At 42.0% G+C, this 14,667-nt stretch overlaps 1 protein-coding gene and 1 pseudogene across 5 annotated transcripts in view; both read left to right on the top strand.

Moving 5' to 3' along the window:
- The window catches only part of AKT3 (AKT serine/threonine kinase 3), a 307,020-nt gene that overhangs the window by 33,085 nt on the left and 259,268 nt on the right, over positions 1 to 14,667 (top strand). The window lies entirely within an intron of this gene.
- The window catches only part of LOC127483466 (protein LSM14 homolog A pseudogene), a 58,177-nt pseudogene continuing 47,344 nt past the window's right edge, over positions 3,835 to 14,667 (top strand).

The raw sequence follows: 14,667 nt of genomic DNA, 5'->3' as shown, positions 1-14,667 counted from the left end.
GACAGAGAGAAGTCTTCCATCCACTGGTTCACTCCCCAAGTGGCTGCAGTGGCCAGGACTGGGCCAGGCCTGCGCCAGGCTGAAGCCAGGAGCCAGGAGCTTCATCCAGGTCGCCCACATGGGTGCAGGGATTCAAGGACTTGGGCCATCTTCTACTGATTTCCCGGGCCACAGCAGAGAGCTGAATTGGCAGTAAAACAGCTGGAACTCAAACTGGCGCCCATATGGGATGCCAATGTCGCAGGGGGCAGTTTTACCTACTACTCCATGGTGCCAGTTCCAGCAATTTCTTTTTCAATTCATTATAGGATTTCCAAGTTCTAGTGGTTATTTTCAATATTTGTTCTTCATTGTGATAATGTCTATTTCAACAACTTTTTTTTGAATTAAATAAATTAATGTCAAAGCAACATTCTTCATCATTCAGAATTGGATAAAGCCACATAATAGTCATATTTTAGTTCTGTGGTTAAACTTAACTGGAGCAGACTTTTGGCCTCATGATGAAGATGGTGGTTTATATTAGAACACTCGGGTCCCACATTTGGAGTACCTGGGTTCGAGATTCTGGGAGGCAGTAAGTGATGACTCAAGCAGGTGCATTCCTGCCACCCACATGGGAGACCTGGCTTCATTTCCTACCTCCTGGCTTTGCCCCTTCATGGTACTGGCTGTTGTATGCATTTGAGGAATGACAGTGGATGGGAGCTTTCTGTCTCTTTCCTTCCCAAATTATTTAAACAAAACAAAACCCTACAACTTTATGACTAAATATATTTGCCATAGAAGAACACTTATTTCCCTATCGTAGACAACTGGGAGCCTAGGACATTCTGTATAAATGTGATGGTCAAGGAACAGAGGCTTAAGTACATTTTTTAAAAAATAAACTTTATTAAGTCACTGTGATTCTTTTTTAAAATTTATTTACTTATTTGACAGGCACAGTTATAGATGGAGAGAGGAAGAGACAGAGAGAGGTCCTCCATCTGCTGGTTCACTCTGCAGATATCTGCAACAGTCATCTGAGCCTAGGAGCCAGGAGCTTGTTCCAGATCTCCCACGTGGGTGCAGGGGCCCAAACAGTTGGGCCATCTTCCACTGCTTTCTCAGGCTGTTAGCAGGGAGCTGGATTGGAAGTGGAGCAGCCAGGACTCGAACCGGCACCCATATGGGATGCTGGTGCTGTAGGCAGAGGCTTTACCTACTATGCCACAGCGCCAGCCCCTTAAGTGTATTTTTTAATGTAATATCAGCTAGTAGGAAAACCAAAAATGAAAGTGAAAGTAACAAAAACTGGGAGAAAGGGCAGAGGAGAGCTTGATTTTTCACTTTCATAGTAGTTGATGTGGTTTTAGATGATAAACTGAGCAACAGTGGCCTAATGCCAGAAGTATTAGAGGTGGCTATTTTTGAGAAGTGGGATGGAGAGAGAGAGAATATGTATGATGGAGACACTTTTTCTTTTTTTAAAGATTTATTTATTTATGTGAAAGGCAGACTTACAGAAAGGCAGAAGCAAAGAGAGAGGTCTTCCATCCGCTGGTTCACTGCCCAGATGGCCGCAACTGCTGGAGCTGCGCTGATCCAAAGCTAGGAGCCAGGAGCTTCTTCCAGGTCTCCTGTGCAGGTGCTGGGGCCCAAGGGCTTGGGCCATCTTCTACTGCTTTCCCAGGCCACAGCAGAGAGTTGGATCGGAAGTGGAGCAGCTGGGACTCCAACCGGCATCCTGATGCGATGCCACCACCGCAGCCAGCATCTTTACCTGCCACGCCACAGCGCTGGCCTGGATGAAGACACTTTTAAGTCTTACACCTTTGCATATTCTACTTTATTATTTTGTGCCTATATTAATAATAAAATATGTGTGATTCCAATTTCTGAAAGTAAAAACATAATTTTATATATTGGTGTGTTCATAAGCGTTGATCAAATAGGTGAATATCAAAACTCTGAAAATGCTTATTTCTGGGAAGTGAGATTTTTTCCTCTCTCAAATTTTGTGAACTCTCTAAAGTATATGTATTACTTTTTATAGTACATTTCATAGAATATTAAGGGAAAATGTTTAGGACCTCCTGGAATTACTTGTCACTTACATGACATGAGTGTGACAATTTATTGTTTATGCAACTACTAAGACTTTTTAAAATTAAAGGTATTGTCCACCATAAATTTTTTTAAAGATTTATGTATTTTATTTGAAAGGCAGGCAGAGTTACAGAGAGGCTGAGGCAGAGAGAGAGGTCTTCCATCCTCTGGTTCACTCCCCAAATGACCACAATGGCTAGAGCTCTGCTGATCTGAAGCCAGGAGCCAGGAGCTTCTTCTGAGGTCTCCCACGCAGGTGCAGAGTTTCCAGACCATAGCAGAGTTGGATTGGAAGTGGAGCATCCGGGACTAGAACTGGTACCCATGTGGGATGCTGGCACTGCAGGCAGTGGCTTTACCCTGCTATGTCACAGCAGTAGCCTCATACCATATTCTTTAAATGTTTGTAAATGTATTAGTAAGCTGAAACTATTTTCTGCTGAAAATATCAGAAAACCCAATCAATAGTAAAACAAAGATAGGAGTTTCTTTTTTTTCACTTAAGGATAAAAGATACATTTATTGATCAACAGAACAGGATAGATCACCAAAGATTCAGCCTCTTTCTGGTCATCCCTTTTATTTTGTTGGCTTTTCTGTTTTTCTGCTTGTTGCTTCAGGGTTTCATGATGGCTGCAGTAACAAGCATTACACATGTCTTCAAGGCAGACAAATGGAGATGTCTGGGTGGCAGCCACCTTGTCCCTTATGATAGGAAAACAGAAACTTTCTCGCACAACCTCTGTCAGACTTTTTTTTATGCCCTATCATTTGCAACTAAGTTATGTGCTGCCTCCGCCTGTGAGAAAGCTAGTATTTGGCTTTCATTTTCTGTGGTGGGAATTTCAAGGGTAAAGGAATTTGGTAATTGATGTTGTGTTAGCCAACCAGCAATGTCTGCCACAAAACATTTTGATACTTGTACCTGTGTGTGTACTTCCGTTCTCATTCAGATTTCTAGGAGAAACAATAGCCTTTCTAGAAGTCAGATTGAAAATTTAGTACACAAACCTTTTCTAAGATTCTGTTTCTGTGGAGGTTATTCTAAAATGCAGTGGTTTCATCTGGTCCTAGGAGTAGTGGATTTTTCCTTCTTTGAAAAAAAATAAAAAGTAGATTGGTGTGCTGACATGATAGTAAATTAGAGGAGACATTTGTAAATTGATCCCTAAGTTGTCTTTATTCTTGAAGATTGCAAAGTGCTTTTTCTAGTCATTCATCTGGATTGTGGATTTTAATGTACCAAGTCAACTTTGTAAGAATTTTAATTCTTGTTAAGTCACAAAATGCAGTAAAGCTGGTAATGACAGGTTTTATAACTTTTGATTCTAATTCAGTCAACCCAGATAATAGTGGACTAGCCAGAAATTACCAAATTACGTAATTCAAAGTGTTTGGTGTTATATATACCTAGATTTTCTGAAAAATATATATAAAGGACCTATATATATATTTACTATATATATGTATATATAAATTAGCTCAAGAGGCAGAGAGGCAGAGTTCTCATCTGCTTATTCAGTCCCCAAATACCTGCTACAGTTTGGTCTGGGCCAGCGCCAGATGTAAGACATAAGAACTCAATCCAGGTCTCCCACATGGGTGTCAGGTATGTAACCTTGAACATCACCTGCTGCATCCCATGGTTTGCATTGGTTGGTAGCTAGAATTGGAAGCTGGAGCTTGAACCTGAACCCAGGCACTCTGATATGGTTTGTAGGAGTCTTAACTTGCATCTTTTTTTTTTTTTTTTTTTTTTTTTTTTTTTTTTTTTTTTTGACAGGCAGAGTGGACAGTGAGAGAGAGAGACAGAGAGAGAAAGGTCTTCCTTTGCCGCTGGTTCACCCTCCAATGGCCGCCGCTGCAGCCGGCGCACCGCGCTGATCCTGGCAGGAGCCAGGAGCCAGGTGCTTTTCCTGGTCTCCCATGGGGTGCAGGGCCCAAGCACCTGGGCCATCCTCCACTGCACTCCCTGGCCATAGCAGAGAGCTGGCCTGGAAGAGGGGCAACCGGGACAGAATCCGGCGCCCCAACCGGGACTAGAACCCGGTGTGCCGGCGCCGCAAGGTGGAGGATTAGCCTATTGAGCCACGGCGCCGGCCTTAACTTGCATCTTAACCACTAGGCCAACACATGTTCCAATCCACATATTTTAATGGGTGTTGTCTACTTTCTTATTCTTTTGTCACTGACTTCAAAAATTTTATAATTCAGATTTTAATAGTTGACACAAATAAAATATTGCTGTCAAATTAGACTTGCTTATAAAGGTTCTTACTAGCTTTATTAGCAAATAAAATTTTATCTTAGGTTAATTTTTCTTAGCAATATAGAGATTTATTTAGTAGCAAGCCATTTTTCCTAGTTTATAAGGTATTAACTTATGCTTTTGAAGAGTGACAGTTTGTTCTTGTAAAATAAATGAGAATATTCTTTCCAGTATTGGAACTACTTATAGAGAAATATTGTATGTGCCAGTAACTGGAGAGCATGTTAACCCCTGTTCTCATGCAGCTTAGAGTCCAGTAGGGGAAAAGACTTAAAGATTTATTTTATTTATTTGAAAGAGTTAGAGAGGTGGAGACAGAGAGAAAGAGAGAGAGAGAGATCTTTTAATGCATTTTTAGACAGCTAATGCAGTGACAACTCAGTTGCATTAGGAAGGCTGAGAAGACAAAACCTGCAATGATGACAGGTGGTGGGGGCAGGGAGCGTTAAATGGACAAGAAGCTGAGTTCCCTGATTTTAGAAGTCATGAAGCGTTAGGATTATGACTGTATGCCAGGGAAAGAGATGTAAATGCCAGAGTATTCATATATGTCAGTTCTGTTGAACACTGCGGAAAGGAGTTCTTAGACCAGAGCAGTTGTTGACCCTTCTCTGTGGTTCTGTTACCTGCAATCCAATGCAGCCTGAAATACCAGCTGAAAAATTCCAGAAATAAACAGCTGTTCTGAGCAGCAAGAGGAATCTCACAGCCTCCCGCTCTGTCCTGCCTAGGTTGTGATTATACGTTTGTTCAGTGTACTCGTTCTATACTAGCCACCTGCTTTGTTCAGTGTACTCGTTCTATACTAGCTACCTGCCAGGTAGGTACTTGGTAGGCATCCCAGTTGTCAGATGAACCTCTCCAGTTTCACAGGGCTTGTGTTCAGGTAACTCTTGTTTTACTTAATCGTGGCCCCAAGGTGCAAGAGTAGGGATAATTGCAATTTTAATAGAGTATATTGTTTATTATTATTATTGTTGATCTTTTACTCTGCCTAATTTATAAATTACACTTGATCATCAGTGTGTATGTATATATAGGGTTCAATTCTAGCTGCAGTTTCAGGCATCCACAGGGGTGGGTCTTGGAATGTACCCCCAATGGATAAGGGGGACTGCTGTGTATTAACTTGGGCCTCACAGTTGTTAGTTTTATCTGTATTTTGCAGTTGAATAAACAGAGGCATAGAGAGTTTAAATAACTTGTCTAAGGTTACACACCTAGTGAGTGGGAGGGTCAGAACTCAAACACAGCCACATCTGGTCTCCAGGGTATGCCCCTGACCACTGTGCCATTGTGGTGGAGATGCGATTGCTCAGTGAACATGTTTAAGAGGAGGATGAGAACAGAACCCTGGAGAATGCTGACATTTGAAACCAAGTAGAGGAAGTAGAAACTTGGAAAATAAAAAGAATAGGCACCAAAAAGAGTGAACTTTAAATTATATGTAATAGAATTTTGTGATTTTTATTTTTCCCTCCAAGAATTGTCCTCATTCTCTTTTAGCTAAAAGGAAATTTTTTTTTACTCTGTAGTAGGTACCCAAAGTGTTACATACTTTCCCCTTGAAATATAGTAAAGGAGCTTTTATTTAAAATAATATTTTTTAAAGATTTATTTATTTGAAAGTCAGAGTTACACAGAGAAAGAAGGAGAAACAGAGACGGGTCTTCCATCCGCTGGTTCACTCCCCAATTGGCCGCAACTGCTGGAGCTGTGAGACCGGAAGCCAGGAGCCAGGAGTCTTCCACGTGGGTACTGGGGTCCAAGGACTTGGGCCATCTTCTGCTATTTTCCCAGACCACAGCAGAGAGCTGGATGGGAAGTGGAGCAGCCGGGTCTGGAACCAGCACCCATATGGGATGCCAGCACTACAGACTGTGGCTTTACCTGCTATGCCACAGCGCCGGCCCCTAAAGTAATTTTTTCATGTTTTGTTTCTAAGTTTAGTGATTAAGTAATGGAGATCAGACTTTTTAAAAAGCTTTTGAAAACCCACCCTAACTCATTATGACAATTTCCTTCATAGATCTGAAGGTTTATGTTAGGGATTATACGGAGCCTTTTTACCACAGTATCTCCAATACTTGAGTGTTTCTGTTCCAGCCCATTTCATGTTGACTACAACTTTACTCTGTTTCTTCACCACTGGCTGCCAGTCTCCCCTCCAAAGCTGGAAGCTGAATAATATTAAAGTATGTTACGGCTACAATGAGTAGTACTTTCTAAACTATAAATATGCTTAATAAGTCAGCAGTTACACCTGTCATTAACAGTATGAGTTTTACAGCCAAAGCTTTTTTTAAAATTTTTTTATTTGACAGGTAGAGTCATAGACAGTGAGAGAGACAGTGAGAAAGGTCTTTCTTCCATTGGTTCACCCCCCAAATGGCTGCGCTGATCCGAAGCCAGGAGCCAGGTGCTTCCTCCTGGTCTCCCATGTGGGTGCAGGGGCCCAAGCACTTAGGCTATCCTCCACTGCCCTCCTGGGCCACAGCAGAAAGCTGGACTGGAAGAGGAGCAACCGGGACTAGAACCAGCGCCCATATGGGATGCGGGTTAACAAAGTGAGCCACGGCGCCGGCCCCACAGCCAAAGCTTTAAGGGAAATGTACAATTCTCAGGATTTTAAATGTAAATGTTTAATGAAATTAAGTAAAACGAAAAAGCCCCATGAAGTAGGTAGCATTAGTTAGATTTACCAAACATGAATGCACATTCTACTCTTTTCTGCTTTGTATTTAGGGATAAGAAGATGAGTAAAACTGTTTCCTCTATTTCCTTTCCTTTTCCCTTTCCTTTCCTCTCTACTTCCTGTCTTCTCCCCCACTGCTCCTTCCGTTTTCCTTCTTCTCTACCACAAACCTTTATTGAGTGTCTGTTGTGTACCAGAGTATTTGAGCTCAGAGATAGAATGATGAATGAGAACTGGGCCTGTTCTGGTTCACTCTAGAATGGCAGAGCAGTCCCTGAGTTCACCAACTCAGAAAAGTGCAGTAAATGTTGAAACCAACTTTACACCCTGTCCCGGCTGGGTCTCTGTTACCTCACTCTGCATTCATCCTTAAGAATGAACACAAGAATTGAAGTCATCTGGAAGGAGGAAAAGAACTGAGGCAGATGGGGAAGTGTGATAAGCAACAGAAGGAGAGGAGCTCTCAGGGACTGCCGAGCGGGCAGTTGCTGTGGTAAGGGCTTGGCAGCCATGTCAGTTACCACAGAATTGACGGTTGAGGAGTGAATGGGAAATGAGAGAATTCCCAGAAGCTTGCTGTGGTTGAGAGGGGAGAGAGGATTGGAGGTTGAGTATGTAGTAAAATCAAGCGAGCAGATTTTAGAATGAGGAGATGAGTACATTTGCTGCCTACAGCTGTGTTATGGAACTGTCTGGGTGAGACTGAGAGATGAAAAGTTAAGAGAGCAAAATCCTGTAGGAAATTAGAAAGTATCAAGAATATAAATAGAAAAGTTTATTTTTTATTGCCCGTTTGAATGTCCTTGGACATTTTTAGGATATGGAAGTTCTAATAGGTATATGTGCTAAATTATTTAAAAATGACTGTTGAATTAAAGGAACTATGTTACCATGTTATCAGGCATTCCTATGTGAAAATGTTAGAAACTCCTCTTTTATCCCTTCTTTCTCTACTGTTTCATCTTCTAATCCAAAGCAAATGGGCCTAAAAACATTAGCATATCTACCACTAAGAACAGAGAGTATCTGTTTTAAGCTCAGTTACATCACATTTTCCTGACACTGTGGGTTGGGAGTGCTATTTAGGTTGTACTTAGCAAGTTTTCTCTTATAAATCCACGTCTGAGAATCCCAGGGTTCCCATTCAGTAGGTCTGGGTTGGGACCCAGAAACCAGTTAATTCATTTATCCACCAAATGTTTATTGAGTGGCTGTCATATCCTTATTACCGTATTGTGTAGGTAGTATTAGGAGGTGTCCCCGGTGTCTTCTCTCTAATTGGAGGGTAGAGATAATAAACAAGTAATTAAAACAACAAGATAATTTCATGTAAAGATAAATGCTTTGACCGCCGTAAGTCCTTGTATGTGCTAGAGAGTTACTCTGGCAGGGATGGAGGTAACTTGGTACAGAGTGATCCTGGAAGGAGTCTGTGAGGAGGTAACTTTTATTTTTTTTTAATCTTGCTTATATATATATATATATATATATATATATATATATATATAAATATATTAGTCTGTATATTGTTTAAAGATCCATTTTTATTTATTTGAAAGAATTACACAAAGAGAGGAAGAAACACATACAGAGAGATCTTCCACCTATTGGTTCACTCCCTAAATGGCTGGATGGCTAGGGCTGGGCCAGGAGCTTTCTCCAGATCTCCCATGTGGGTGCAGGGTCCAAGCACTTGGGCCATCCTCTGCTGCTTTCCCAGGCCATTAGTAGTGAGGGAACTGGATCAGAAGTGGATCAGGGGCCAGCACTGTGGTTTAGTGGGCTAAGTCTCTGCCTGTGGTGCCAGCATCCCATATGAACACTGGTTCAAATTCCCTACTGTTAGCTGTTCCACTTCTTCTTTTCTTTTCTTTTTTTTTTTTTTTTTTTTTGACAGGCAGAGTGGATAGTGTGAGAGAGAGAGAGAAAGGTCTTCCTTTTTGCCCTTGGTTCACCCTCCAATGGCCACGGCTGGCGTGCTGCGGCCGGTGCACCGCACTGATCTGATGGCAGGAGCCAGGTGCTTCTCCTGGTCTCCCATGGGGTGCAGGGCCCAAGCACTTGGGCCATCCTCCACTGCCTTCCCGGGCCACAGCAGAGAGCTGGCCTGGAAGAGGGGCAACCGGGACAGAATCCGGTGCCCCGACCGGGACTAGAACCCAGTGTGCCGGCGCCGCTAGGTGGAGGATTAGCCTGTTGAGCCACAGCGCCGGCCTGTTCCACTTCTGATCCAGCTCTCTGCTATGGCCTGGGAAAGCAGTGAAGGATGGCCAAAGTCCTTAGGCCCCTGCACCTCTGGGAGACCTGGAAGAAGCTCCTGGCTCCTGGCTCTCAATTGGTGCAGCTCCAGCTGTTGCTGCCATCTGGGGAGTTAGCCCCGGATGGAAGACTGATTCATTCTCTCTCTCTGTCTCTCTCTCTCCCTCTCCCTCTCCCTCCCCCTCCCTCCCTCCCTCCCTCCCTCCTTCCCTCTTCTCTCTCTCTCTGCCTCTGCCTCTGCTCTCTGTAACTCTGCCTTTCAAAAAAAAAAATAAATAAATCTTTAAAAAAAAAAAAAAAAAAGAAGAAGCTAGCCCAAATGCTTAGGCCCCTGCACCTTCATGGGAGACCTGGAAGAAACTCCTGGCTCCTGGCTCCTGGCTTCAGATTGGCTCAAGCTGTTGCAGCCATTTGGGGAGTGAACTAGCTGATGGAAGACATTTTCTCTCTCTCTGCTCTCTCTCTCTGCCTCTGCCTTTTTCTAACTCTGCCTTTCAAATAAATAAATAAATCTTAAAGGAAAAAAAAATGAAGTATCTGGGACTTGAACAAGCCTTGATATGGCATGGTGGTGGGCTCAACCCCTATGCCACAGCTCTGGCACAGTTTATCAAGTTTTTAAGTATATCGTTCAATGATATTTGCACTCTGTTGAGCAGTCACTCATCATCATCCATTTCTGCAACATTTTTCATGTTGTAAAACTGAATCTGTACCATTACACAATTAATCCCTGTCCTCTTTCTCTTTTCCAGCCCCAACAAGCACCATTCTTTTTGTCTCTATGGACTGGACTAATCTAGGTATCTCAAATAAGTGGAATTGTATAATGTGTATCTTTTTGTTATCAGCTGATTTCACTCAGCATAATGTCTTCAGGGTTCATCCATGCAGTAACTTGTGTCAGAATTTCCTTCTTAAGGCCGAATTATATTCTACTGTATGGATATATCTTATTTTATTTGTCTTTGAGCCAAGATCTACAGGATGAGGAGCTGAACAAAGAGCCAGAAGAATGTTACAGAGGAATGAGTGATTGTAAGGCTCTGATGGCAATAAACTCGTTTGTTAAGGAGTAAACAGAAAGCCCATAGGGCTGGGACATACTTGGGGAAGGGGCAGAGAAAATGGGATTATTTGGGGTCAGAGGTAGATGTACGTAACTCGCATCAAGTCTTTCAAGCTTTGAAAGATCTTAGCTTTTATTCTAAGCACAGTGGGAAGCTGCTTATTAGTGTTATAGGAGAGTGATTCAGTCTAATTTTATTTCAAAACAAAATTAAAAAAAAGATTCGGGTTGCTGTATGGACAAGCAAGCAGTGGATTCTGATGCAGGTGTGTGAATCACACTTTGGGAAGCATTAATTTACCCCTTGTGATGAGCCCTAAAATCAGTGTCTTGAGGTGGCTGATCTCAACAGAGCTCTGTCAGGGCTGCTGACTGCAGAGTGGCCACACCTTCCATTCCATGCCTTCCCCAGCCCCTGCTGGAATGGAGGAAACAAAGAGACTGGGAGATAGTACAATAGGAAGCAGAAATTGCTATACTTTTTGAAATAAGAAAGCAGAGACAGGCAGTAAGTGATGGGGGTGGGGTGGGGAAGCAACCCTGATACCTTTAAGTGCACAATGATTGCTTCTGGTGCTCCCAAGGGCTCTGCATTGGGAGGTGCCAGATACTGATGCTGGGAGGGGTCCTGAAAGTGAGGAAATTGGTTGGAACACTAAAGGGTGGAATTCCTCAGTTTTTTCCCTGTTTTGCCTTACAAATGGGTGACTCCCCTGAGAAATGCCTGTCTGGCCTCAGGAGCCAAGGTTTATTCTTTGCATGATTGAAGAAGTACCTGGGTTCTGAAACCAGGAGCAGTTGAGTGCTGATAGATTCTACATCTGGGCTGTGGAACTCTTATTTATTTATTTATTTATTTTTTTGACAGGCAGAGTTAGACAGTGAGAGAGAGAGACAGAGAGAAAGGTCTTCCTTTTTCTGTTGGTTCATCCCCCAAATGGCCGCTATGGCTGGCTGTGGAACTCTTAAACTCATCCTCTGCTGTCCTTCCGGAATTCCATAGTCAAGCCAGTCCTGTCCATCTCCTGCTGAAGACTGAAGATGTCAGTGTATTCAAATACTTTAGGCTCACTCCTGAGAACACCCTATGTGGAATCTACCAGTTGTCCAGCCCTGGTGCTCCTTTTCAGGTCCTCATTCTTAAATATGAAGTGACAGTTCAGGACCATTGGGCTTTTGGGGGAAGCCTCCAAAATGAAAAGGCCAAAATAAACAGAAAGCCATGGAGGAGGGAGTGATACTTGGAACAGTAGGAGAACACAAATCATAAGGGATCAAAAGGCTGGCGCCGTGGCTCACTAGGCTAATCCTCCGCCTGCAGCGCCGGCACACCAGGTTCTAGTCCCGGTCGGGGCGCTGGATTCTGTCCTGGTTGCCCCTCTTCCAGGCCAGCTCTCTGCTGTGGCCTAGAAGTGCAGTGGAGGATGGCCCAGGTCCTTGGGCCCTGCACCCCATGGGAGACCAGGAGAAGCACCTGGCTCCTGGCTTCAGGCGGCCATTTAGGGGATGAACCAACGGAAGGAAGACCTTTCTCTCTGTCTCTCTCACTAACTCTGCCTGTCAAAAAAAAAAAAAAAAAAAAGAGAGAGAGAGAGAACTTAAAAAAAACCTTTAGTGTCAGAGAGGACATGTTTTTCTCTAGCCATACATCTGTGAAGGTAAAGGGAACTGTGTGAGTGATGACAGCCAATGAACAACATGCATTAAATATTGGAAGCTGAGAACCTGATGCGTGAGTGGTAACTGATTCAGCAGAGCTGAGAAAGCACAAACTTAGCCCTATGGTGTGGGTAGCTGTATAATCAAAAATTGATTTCAGTTAATGATGTGCTTTGTTCTGTTTGACCACTGTGTCTTACTTTGTTAGTAGTATGCTTTCCCCCAGTTGAAGCTGTTAATGGCCCATCCACCAATGGAGACATCAGAATTACTAAAATTCTTTCTTATGGTTCTCATAAGCAATCATGCATTATAGCCTTCTTTTTATTGTGTGTGAGCCAGCATTCCATAAGAGAGGTTAGCTAATGCTCTTCTGGGTATCACAGACAGTGGAATTCAAAAGAAATATGAAAAATATTCAATTTAAGAATGTGTTCCAAAGTTTGTAATTTAGTTGTTTAAAACTTGGTACCTCCTTTTGAAATAATTTAGTTAAGTGATGGTTAGATTTCAGACCATACTTTAAAAGATGTTTCATCAGGAATTAAATGGACATTGAATTTGTGTAATATTATGAAAAAATGCTTTTTGTGGAAAAATGTTCATACTGACTTAGAATTGGACTTGAATTCAAATCTTGCCTCTGCTATAAATTATTTGATATTTCTATGTCTTAGTGAGAATTACTTAGAGGATAGTTGTGATGATTAAGTAAAATTAAAGTATATAAGCCACTCAACCTAGCTCCTAGACCGTAAGGTGTCAATACATTTTCCTCACTTTCACCTGTTTGTGACATGTGGTAAGAGGGGACATTACTTTTTAGAGCCTGAGGCAAGCATAGATCAATTGAAGATTATACAATTTTTGAGGAATTCTTGTATTTTAAAATTTTGCCTTGCGAATTTGTAACATGTGTGCTCCTTGTCATTTGATACATTTGGTAGGAGAGAAAAGGCAGTGGATTCAGGTGATTCAGGCTCTTGTTAATGTCTTTTTCTGCTGCCAGGCAGATGGATGATGTATATGCTTCCTCCCACTTTTGAGTCTCATTATTGATTTGCAAAGTGAAACTATTTTTTTAAAGATTTATTATTTATTTGAAAGGCAGAGATACAGAGAGGAGAGAGACAGAGAGGGCAAGATCTTCCATCATTGATTGACTCCCAGTATGGCTGCAACGACCAGTGCCGGGGCAGGCTGAAACCAGGAACCAGAACCTCTTCAAGGTTTCCCACATGGGTAGAGGGGCCCAAGCGCTTGGGCCATTCTATGCTGTTTTCCCAAGTGGGTTAGCAGGGAACTTTATTGGAAGTGGAGCAACCAGGACTTGAACTGGTGCCAGTATGGAATGCCAACACTGCAGGTGAAGGCTTAATCTTCTATAGTTCCAGCCCTGAAACTTTTTTAACAAGATGATTTTTGAAAGCATTTCTGCTCTAATGTTGTATGATCCCATGGTCTGTGGAGCTAAAGGTATTTTTTGGAGGACCTGGATTATTTCAGTTGCTAAGGCTTATGATACATTTACTGTTATAAACTCAGTGTATTTGGAGGACTTGATGTGATTGGAAATTACTGCACTGACAGCTGATGATTGGCTTTAGGAGTATCATTGGAAAATAGCTCTAGCTATAAAACCCATTTTTGAATGGAAATGCACATTAGTGGCCATTGTTTAATTTCCTGCAGAGATAAGTGATCTATTGGCGTTCATGTGAAGCTATTCCTTTTTTTCCCCAAAATCATGTGGATTATACTTCTTTTTTTTTTTAACCTCTTACATACCTCCGTATAGTTGCAGATGTTCTTATTCTTCAGATGTTATGGTGTATGTGTGTTTGTGCATTCCCATGTGTGTGAAATCATGTTTAATAGATTGTAAAGTTTATTTCAGTTCAGTTGTCATTGCTAACGGAATCTTCAGACTCCCAGACTAGGTCATGACACTTTTTACCCTCTGGATTGCATCCATGTGCACTTTCACAGTATCTTCCCCGCTGAACTGAAAGCTCTGGGTGGGCAGTGACTACATCTCTTTTGCTGATGTTTATCCATCTTGTTCAGCCAACAAAAAAAGATGACGACGACATTCAGGACATTTTTTGAGTAAGTGAATAAGCTGAACTTTGTGTCCCCACAAATAATAAATGAATAGAATTATAATGGTAAATAGAGGATCACAGTGGTTTTAGGATTATGAATGTAGCATTTGCTGTTACTGGTGAATTTAAAAGGAAAGAATAATTAAGGTTGTTGTTTAAATGACTTTTATTATTGTTTGGGCAAGGACAGCAAAGGTTCCCTAGGACAGGAAGCAACTTGAAAACTCCTGGCAGAACTAAGAAGTCAAACTGTCCTTGACCCCTGAGATCAAAGGTTTTGGAACCTGAGTTTCCTTAAATCTTCATTAGTTGAGAATAAACATTTTGACACAATGAAACATTTTATTCTACTAATTTTTGGTTTCTATAAACAAAGCACCTAACTAAATTTGCCTTAAAAACTTTCTAAATTTTACTAGTTCCATTTTAGAAAAAGTTCATTTCCTGTATTAGCAGATAAACATGTTGATTCATTTAGCCCAGAGCTACTGAATGAAGTCTGGAGAGGGGCACAGTTTGT

Source organism: Oryctolagus cuniculus, chromosome 13 (assembly GCF_964237555.1).
Source record: "Oryctolagus cuniculus chromosome 13, mOryCun1.1, whole genome shotgun sequence".
NCBI lineage: Eukaryota > Metazoa > Chordata > Mammalia > Lagomorpha > Leporidae > Oryctolagus > Oryctolagus cuniculus.
Note: the sequence above shows the minus strand (reverse complement) of the source record. Positions and strands in the feature narration are given on the sequence as shown.